Source organism: Littorina saxatilis, linkage group LG7 (genome assembly GCF_037325665.1).
Source record: "Littorina saxatilis isolate snail1 linkage group LG7, US_GU_Lsax_2.0, whole genome shotgun sequence".
Lineage (NCBI taxonomy): Eukaryota > Metazoa > Mollusca > Gastropoda > Littorinimorpha > Littorinidae > Littorina > Littorina saxatilis.
This window is the reverse complement of record NC_090251.1, coordinates 10,044,336-10,052,275: the sequence shown is the minus strand read 5'-3', so window position 1 is coordinate 10,052,275 and position 7,940 is coordinate 10,044,336. Positions and strand designations below refer to the sequence as shown.

General features: G+C 41.6%; 1 long non-coding RNA gene across 1 annotated transcript; it reads right to left on the bottom strand.

Moving 5' to 3' along the window:
* LOC138970294 (uncharacterized) lies at positions 1-2,926 on the bottom strand. Its single transcript, XR_011456877.1, has 3 exons — positions 2,670-2,926; positions 1,577-1,635; positions 1-890 (listed from the first exon to the last, which is right to left on the bottom strand). It is a non-coding gene; the product is annotated as an uncharacterized lncRNA (long non-coding RNA).
* Between the last annotated feature and the right edge of the window lie 5,014 nt (positions 2,927-7,940).

Below are 7,940 nucleotides of genomic sequence, written 5' to 3'. Positions count from 1 at the left end.
GTGTGTGTGTGTGTGTGTGTGTGTGTGTGTGTGTGTCAGTCTGTCTCTCTGTCTCTGTCTCCCTCTCTCTCTCCCTCTCGCATTACACTCACCCTACTGCGCTTTCTTTCTTTCTTTCTTTATTTGGTGTTTAACGTCGTTTTCAACCACGAAGGTTATATCGCGACGAGGGAAAGGGGGGAGATGGGATAGGGGAAAGGGGGGGAGATAGAGCCACTTTTTAAGTCTTTCTTGTTCACAAAAGCACTAATCAAAAAATTGCTCCAGGGGCTTGCAACGTAGTACAATATATGACCTTACTGGGAGAATGCATGTTTCCAGTACAAAGGACTAAACATTTCTTACATACTGCTTGACTAAAATCTTTACAAACATTGACTATATTCTATACAAGAACCACTTAACAAGGGTAAAAGGAGAAACAGAATCCGTTAGTCGCCTCATACGACATGCGGGGTGCAGAGAAATAAGGATGTGGAAAAGAAGACTTTTGGTAAGTGAAATAAAGGTGATGGATCCAGTCAGGTAGAAATAAGACAACAAGAAAAGAATTGGAAAACTGCAGGGAATAGTAGGGAGAGTTTTCTTGGAAGGAAATATAGGTGAAAGGACTGGTAAGGCAGAAATAAGACAAAAGAAGAGAAGAAATAGAACCGTTTGTCGCCTCTTACGACATGCTGGGTAGCATCGGGTAAATTCTTTCTAGTCCCAACCAATATGGGACTCCCCCTAACCCGCGGGGGGTCCCTACTGCGCTGCAGAACGATCCTGGGTCCTGTAATGGTGATCTTGGAGAAAGACGGATAGAAGGTGAGAAGGAAAAGAACCCCCGCTGCTGCCGTCAGCCACTCCGATATGGTGGACACGAGGTACACGGGACGTAACTCGTCCTGCAACAGGCCAAGGCAACATGGTAAAGGCACAGTACTTTCCCTTGAAACTACTCTGCCCACTCTCTCAAATTTGTCAAGCCTTTTCGGGAAACAATTTGGAGGGTTTAAATCGGGTAAGTTCGGCCTCCGCTCAATTTCAAACCTCGTACTATTGAGTCAATCCCCGAAATCGGATTGTTTTCCCTGGAAGGATAAGGAAAGTAAGACCGGTTGACCTACAACTACACACATGTGGACTGGTCAGGCATCAGCTGAAATTAGTGGACACCAAGTATGACATCATTCGGTAAACAGATGTATAAGTTATCAGCAAATATGTGGGTTGCATTCTTTTTGGGGTCACCTGTATCTTATCGTGGAATTAATATAGTGTACACTCAGCTATTTTGGTAGCGCATGGGGACTTATAAGGGGTGGGGACGTTGTGCCCAAGAAATTCGTCCAGCAGCAAGTTAAGACAGGAAATAGAAGATACCATATCATGTCGGGATACACACTTCAGTGATAAAGCTCCGTGCGGCAAGCGAAGTAGCCTATACTTCGCGAAGTCTTTGTACTGAAAACTCAGTGATAAAGCTCCGTGCGGCAAGCAAAGTATACTTCGCTTAGTTAAAAAGACTAACAAGCTCCAAGCTCACGATAACAAAACAAGATTGCACACCTCAAAGGGTGTATATACATACATGTTTCGTGCCTTCTCCTCTCCCCTCTTTGACTTTAAATATGGTTTTGCTGACACCGACTGAGAACAGGTTAAGGGAGTAAGTTGAACAAAATGGTAAAAAAAATGAAAATACTCGTGTAAGACAAACTCAAACTCCATGCAAAAGTAAGTAGCGTTAAAGCGATATCCAAACATTTAGTCAATCTGTCGGCCTTATAGTGAAAGGTCAACACTGTAAACCAGGGATTAGCCAACATCGATACTGTGAGGCTTGCTCAGCCGAAACCATAAGACCGAGATGAGTCACGCTGGGCTCCGCGAAATATGTAAACATAGGACCCATTTTCTTTATTATGACCCAATTTCTAGAATAACCATGACATTATAAGATGTTTGGTGGCTTGTTGACAGACCAGCTTTCTTGTTGGTCCGAGAACCAACAAAAAAGCTGGTCGGACAACAAGCCACTAAACAGCGTTTACGGTTTTTGTCATAATTTTGGATGAGCAAAGGTACGCACAATAATACATAGGGATCCCTATTCTGAACGTAATTTTTAGAATGCATTTCTGGGCCCCAACGCGTCAGAAGTTCAAGATAACACGTCATACTTGTCTGAGACGTCAAAAGTAACTTGTTCGTCGCTTTTCTTCTAGTCTGAATATGTACAAAGCTGCCATCTTATTCAGTAAGTTTGGAGCATATTCCTTTTCTTTTAAGTGTTTCATGACTTTTCGATGTGTTTGTTTGCGATTTCAGAGATAAGTTGCAAATTGACCATGAGTCGCAGCGGTAGTCATCAACATTAATTGTGTCTTTGCGACTAAATGCTTACAATCGTTGTACTTGGAAACACGAATCCAAAGCCGCGATGGTTCTACACATCAATCAATCAGCCTCATTAGCTTTTACTTTGAAAATCCACGTTTCGCCTGCAAGCTTAAACCCATTCACCACCCTGTTACCTAGGGAACAGCGTTATTTATTCCCCAGCTGGTTATGAATGAAAACTCGTGAAAATGATGAGACACATATGTATTGCCATTTGAGTGCGTCATGTGAGAATCAAACACGTCAACCATTTTATTTCTTTTCAACCCAGAAAAGGATACAGGTCACAAGACATATGGACAGTATGATGCTGTTGAGGAGCTGTAGGACTGTGACGCAATCAATGGGCGGATGACGTAATGAGATTGACGTCTGAATCCAGCAGTAGACCAGGCCTAACCCAAACGCCATTCCAGCTCCAACGTTGTGCGGTGCTCGCATGTCTTTAACCTGAAATATTGAATAACATCACAGATGTTTTAATGGACGACACTTATTTCGTATCATTTATGTATTCATTCATTCACTCATTCATTCTTTCATTCATTCACTCACACACTCACTCACTTACTTATACACTTACTTACTTACTTACCAAATAAATAAATAATAATTCCTTAATTGATTCCTTTGTTCATGTATTCATTTATTTATAATCATTAAATTTGTCATGTATGTAACCATTTATTCTGCATTTGCACATTGCAAATTGAGCGCCATGACCCACACCCTCCCTGTCGGTGTATCTTGCTAGTTCCTCCCTTCTCCCCTCTTCCTCGCTCAGACCTGGGAACCCTTGTTTTGCACTTAGGAGTATTCTCAAGCAAACTTATTTTCAGAAAAATGAGCGTACTCCACACAGCATTGGAACATCCATAAATTAAATATGTTTCACACGCGTCCGTCGCACCTTTAATTAAGTTTGCGAATGCATTTAAAACAAATGCTTCTTTGAATGTTTACTGACAAAAGCTGTTATTATGTGTCAAAATACTGGATCGACTTCTGGATGTGCTTGTGAAGAAAAGTAGTCTAGGAATTTGTCTCGTCGTGTTTTTTCCCACTGACCGTACTGCTCGTATTCTAGACAACCAAGCGTACAACATACGGCGAAATCAATGTTAGGGTTGTTCTCCGCAGCTCAAAACTTTGAAAAATGCTGCTGAATCGGTGAAAAAGTCATGGATTTGTTGACACCGGGGGACTGGTAAGTTGTCTACTGCGCTTGAGCCAAATGCCTTTGACCTACATATATTTGCATACTAGAGGAATACCCGGCTTCGCCGGGGTGAATCGCGAGACAGAGACACACAGCGTGGCGGTTCATCACAATCACCTTTGCAGGCGAAGTCCTGTCAAACGGGATTGAGAATTTTAGAGCTTATTTCTTAGCCCTATATTATCTGTTGTGGCTTCTCAAATGCCAGAACATACTCAACTCAACTCAACTCAAATTTTATTGGCTTCAATTTTCAAAGAAGAATTTGTCTTGCGCTTGGGAGAAAGTAAGAGTATAACATATAAAAACAGCATTCATATCACATTTCATGTATCACACACAGTAATCACTAGTATAAGCCTACAATTATCACATTTGTACCTGTATCATACATGCAAATAAATAGTATCACATTTCCACGTATCACACACAATATATACATTACATAACATACAGCAAGCTTCCATCTCCCGCGCCCCCCCCCCCTCCCACACATACATATCCTCGCACGTGCGTCGACTCCATACAAATGACATCATCAGTCCATTAACTAAAATGCACAATGACTAGTAGTGGGTACATGATACTTAATACGTGCTCAACTAGACCTGCTAACTAAAATAATAACAGAAACAAAAACAAGGACTGGGCACAACATTTACACGTGTGTGACCTACTTACATCAGGTGCCTGTGATCTATAAATAACAATGATTGCGTTTAAAGTAAAACATGAATAATGCCGATGTTTACTAACAATGAATACATAACAACTAAGATAAGAATGTAAGTGCTTTCATAATATGATTATTTTATAAAACACAGTGGGGAAATTTGGAAAATAATTTTTATACGAAACTGCGCACATCGAGTCGAGCTCTGTAGCGTGTGTGTTCGGAGGCAGGAGACACACATGGACAGACAGACAGACATCACAAACAGAACTCTACAATACACAGGTTTTTGCCCACACACACACACAAACACACACACACACACACACAGAGAAGCCGTATATATATATGTATATCTATATCTATAAATATATAGAGATAAGTGAGAGTGTATTTTTCGCGTGGCTATAAATTGATTCGACCTTTTCACTTTGACAGTAAGAACAACTTACGGGTGCAAGGGAAGCGTTGTGGACAGCGCAGTGACATTCTAAAAATAGTAACTTAGAAACGGGAATATGGATTGAAGCCACACGAAGGAAGGGAGATAAACGCAAAACACTGGAGAAGATAAGGAAGAGTTACTTGTAATGGTGAAATGAACACAAAAACCAAAATCGGTTCAGCGCTGCGCGCTGAGAGCACGTGTTGAAATATCTCATCGATGATATTGTGTCCGGGGTGTAGCTGAATACGGTGTCCAAATTTGAAAAAGATCCACCGAGAACTTTGGCGTTGTGATGTGGTCTAGCGGCTTTGGTGTGTCGGTATGGGGGCCCGGGAAGCTGAGGTGGAACCAAAATCGGTTCAGCGCTGCGCGCTGAGAGCACGTGTTGAAACATCTCATCGATGAGGTTGTGTCCGGGGTCTCTCTGAATAAGCCCACCAAATTTGAAGCAGATCCATCGAGAACTTTGGCCGTGCATCGCGCACACACACACACACACACACACACACACACACACAGACAGACAGACAGACAGACAGACATAAGTCGTATATATATATATAGATATTAATTCCGGGTTTTCGGTTGGAACGGTGTGCTTGCTCTTGAGTTGCTGTAAGATCTTGAAGATGACTTATGTAAATTATGGAAGATGTCTTTTGAATGCTACAAAGAACCGACGCGCTCAGAACAAAACGAACACTTGAATAGAAAAATTAATCAAAGTTTATTATGGATTGGTATACTTGTCATAGGAATCAGTTCGTAATATTAATATATAAAAAGCTAAACATAAACCTATGGAGAGCTAAAAAACATATAGGAGCGTGGCGGAAAAACTGATCTAAGTTTAGAATGGATTGATGCTAAGACGTGGGGTAGATATGACTAGCTTGAGTGGGAGCGCAGAATAGTAGAGCATGGAGCGAGAAGCGCGGAGCGTGGAGCGTGGAGCGAGAAGCGCGGAGCGGTGGAAACTGATAAAAAGAAAAAGACTAAACTTAGCATACGAAACATCAAACTAAACATAAAAAGTGTCCTAAAAACATAAACATCAAAGATGGACGTCAAAATGGCGGCCGAAAACAAGATGGCGGCAAATCAAGAAAAACTCACCAAAGCTATCCTAAAAACCAAGACAAAATATGTTAGAAAAACCCTAACATAAAATAAACGTATGACACACTAGGCTAACTAAACAAGAAACGACACGCAGTGAAAGGAAAGCTGACCAACATTACAGGACGGAGAAAAACAAATACAACTCGCAAACATGAACCAAAATCTTACAAAAGGTTAGCAAACAAAACTGGCTTAAGGTCAAATCATAATAAACCAGAACAGTCTCAGCTCTTCCCTTGCATAGATAAAAACGTAAGACAAAGAAACGGAAAGAAGTCATAACAAACAAAGATTCGAAACGAAAATTACACGAATTCGGTAAATAAGAGCAACATGGAGTCAGAAATGGATACTCGCCTTTGACAGCATCTATATAATCTAAACAGGCTCAAGGCGAGCAACTAAACAGAACATTACAAATTAACTTGATACAAAACTGTGGTCTGGCAGAAAAGGCTGGGCTCCGGAACAGAGCAAAAAAATCTATCTAAACTAAAACATCTTGTTCCGTGAACGGCTTCCCAGTAAGTGACGACGAATACAGGCTATCCACCACAAAGGTGAACTAAAAGTTACTGCGCGTTACTACGGTTTTTACTGTTACAAAGCATGCGTCCCGTGCTCTCCGGGGAAAATCTCCATAGGCTAGCATGGTGTCCAGCGTGAGCCATACAGGCACATGAAATTAATATCAGAAAAACGCCGGCCACACTCTCGTTTATAAATTTGTTCGTTACAATATTTAACGTCAGTAAAACAAAAACAAAGGTCGTACCAGGACGCTCATACTTAATAAAGAAAAATAAAAGATAAAGAGCAAGCTAGACCCGCACGCGAACCTACAGAGGTGGCTGCAAGATGGGAACAAATAGGGGCAAAAGTGAGATAAGGAAAGAAAAGTGAAAGAAAAGAGAGGGGAAGCCACCACCACGGAAAGTCGCATGCGAGTCAAGCTAGAAGCATGACTAAAAAAACACAAACAAAACAAAAAGAATCTAAATACACAGAAGGCTCCTTAGCAGGGGCATTCACAAACGGATTCTCTCTCTTTGTGCCTACGTCAACAGAAATTCCCCAACGGTGATGACGTCATCTTGAAGAACGGAAATGTCCACACAGTTTGAACAGCGAAGGGCCATGTCATGTGCGAACATTTACCAGCACGGAGTATCCAAAGGAGACAATTTTTTCGATTTGTTTGATAAAACACAGACAAAAACAACAAAACATCGGTTTGAAAATGGTTTTATTTACATGAATACATGTCTAAAATGACAAAAGCAGATTATTGAATGCATTCCAGGATGTTCAAAGGTGTGAAAAATGCAACAACCCCAAAAAGGTGTATGAGACCAAAAATAACTAATTTTGCCTGCCCGGTCTCCCCTACCAACAGATATACACAGGCACGCCCATATAGTGAACAAAGAGAGAATGTAGGCTTACGTGGATAGTATGTGAGGGTGCAGGTTTGGATATGTGTGGTTTGGGTTATGTTTGTACATATGCGTACATATGTGTTTATACGTTTAGAGAGTGGGATTTTATGTGATGATATTTTGTTCACGATCCAAAAGAAAAATTTATGTTTGTTACATTCAGATAATAAACAAGGGCGGAGCAGTTAAGCCAGAGGGGGGGGGGGGGGGGGGTTACAACCTGGGGTCCAGGGGTAGACCCCTTGTGGAGTACATGGGCAAGGCCCCGTTGGGGGGTCTCCAGAAGCTGAAGAGTTTTAGCTATTTTATGAACAATTCATGGCTCATCCTTGATTTTAAACATGATCAACTGATGTCAGCAGCCACTCATTATTTCTTTTAAAGTTAGTATTATTTTTTTTGGACAGCCGGGGGGTGGGGGGTGGGGTCCGGAACCCCTGTAAACCCCCCCCCCCTCCACCCACCCACCCTAATCCGCCCCTGATAAAGTTGTATTGAACTAAATTGAATTGAATTAACATTCGCAAACCGGCAGTACCTGAAAATTGGCGACCATGCTTAGACCAAGGGCAGACAACCACCCGATGACAAGGGAGGCAATCATGAGTCGTCTGTCTTTTGCACAGCAGTCTACAAACGGGTGGACGTGTT